Below are 1622 nucleotides of genomic sequence, written 5' to 3'. Positions count from 1 at the left end.
CTTAGCGCACCTTTTTTTAAAAGTCTATTTTTTTTGCATTTAATGACCGGAACTATTTAAAATTGTTGCAAAGAGCTCTAGAACTTTTCAAGAGAGTATCAAATCTTTAAAAAAAATGTCACATTTTTAAATATGGTGTGCCAAGTCTTGGCACACCATATTCAAAAATATGACATTTTTTTGCAGTTCTGATACTCTCTTGAAAAGTTCTAGAACTCTATGCAACAATTTTAAATAGTTCCGGTCATTCAATACAAAAAAATAGACTTTCAAAAAAAGGTACGCTAAGCTCACCCAGCGCACCTAATCAGTAAAATCAACTATTTCTTTAGAGTTCCGGTTTGTTTTACAATAGTTTTAGAGTTCTATATCATATATAACAATAGTTCTACTAATTAAAAGCGAAAACTCGATTTACGAAGACCTAATTCACAAAAGGTGAAATACCGACAAGAAAATAAAAGAGATTAACACTATTTCGCGAGTTCTGCATATTTGAACATATTTTCAACATTCACTTGTAATCAGGCTATGAAAATATGATGTTAGTCACCTAATAGCAATGGTCGCTAAATGGGACTCTTTACGTAAAAAGCCACCGAAAGTTCGTCAATTTTACATCAGGTCTATTGTTCAAATATATCAAATGTCTAATGTGCAGGATATTACGCACCTACTAAAATGTATTTTGACAGTAGCCTTAAGCCAAGAAATCGGCGTTACTGATTTAAACGATCCTGTACCCTCAGAACTATGCTTGCGGCATGTCAGTCTTATTATAAAACAAGGGGTGCTTGTTAATGATGTACAGAAGAGTGATAACGAAGTAGAGGAAGATGACTTTGAAAGAATTTCAGTATCCATTGATGGGACATCTTGTTGGAAAAAGTGGTCTGAAAACTTATTCACCACTGCTGAAACACTGACAGAACAATCAACTGATGGCAACGTAATCAATGCTTTATATAATCCAACAGCTGCAAACAAATTAAAAGATTTAATAACATTTTTACCGCTGTGGACCGGCATAATGCGTCCACATTTCAAAATAGACAATACAATAGCCAAAACATCGCTAGTTGAAGGGGCATTTTCAAATTTAAAGAACGTAGTTTTTAAAGGTAAGTTACCAATGAGAGTGGGTAAGTTCGTAATTGAACATCTTAACTATCTCGATGGGAAGTTAAAATTAGCTTACGCCGAACACAATACAGTTAAAAATGTAACCTCAAACCATGAAATTACAAGCCTACAATCAGATTCTATAGTTAAATCTATATCCATGAAAGCTTTATAAATAATTTATTACCGCAATCGCGCAGAACTCTTTATATTTTCATTTCCTGATTACAAGTGAACGTTGAAAATATTTTTAAACCGACAGAACTCTCAAAGCGTAGGTAGCGCACCCTACCTGCTCGTAGATGTACGCGACTTCGAATACTATACAATTTTTTATAAATAAATTATTACTGCTGTCACGCAGAACTCTTTGGATATTCGTTTTCTGATCATAAGTGAACGTTAAAAATATTTTTAAACCAATGGAACTCTCAAACTGCGGCTAGCGCACCCCAGCTGCTGGTACATTTACGCGACCTCGGACACTATATAATTTTTTA

General features: G+C 34.1%; 1 protein-coding gene across 1 annotated transcript in view; it reads left to right on the top strand.

Annotated features, from left to right (window-relative positions):
- The window catches only part of LOC116847203, a 10897-nt gene that overhangs the window by 4454 nt on the left and 4821 nt on the right, over window positions 1–1622 (top strand). The gene's annotated exons all lie outside the window — the stretch shown is intronic.

The sequence above is a fragment of the Odontomachus brunneus genome, unplaced genomic scaffold, assembly GCF_010583005.1.
Source record: "Odontomachus brunneus isolate Ranch 3 - 2012 unplaced genomic scaffold, Obru_v1 Obru_scaffold_075, whole genome shotgun sequence".
Taxonomy (NCBI): Eukaryota; Metazoa; Arthropoda; class Insecta; order Hymenoptera; family Formicidae; genus Odontomachus; species Odontomachus brunneus.
This window is presented reverse-complemented; position numbering and strand designations above follow the sequence as displayed.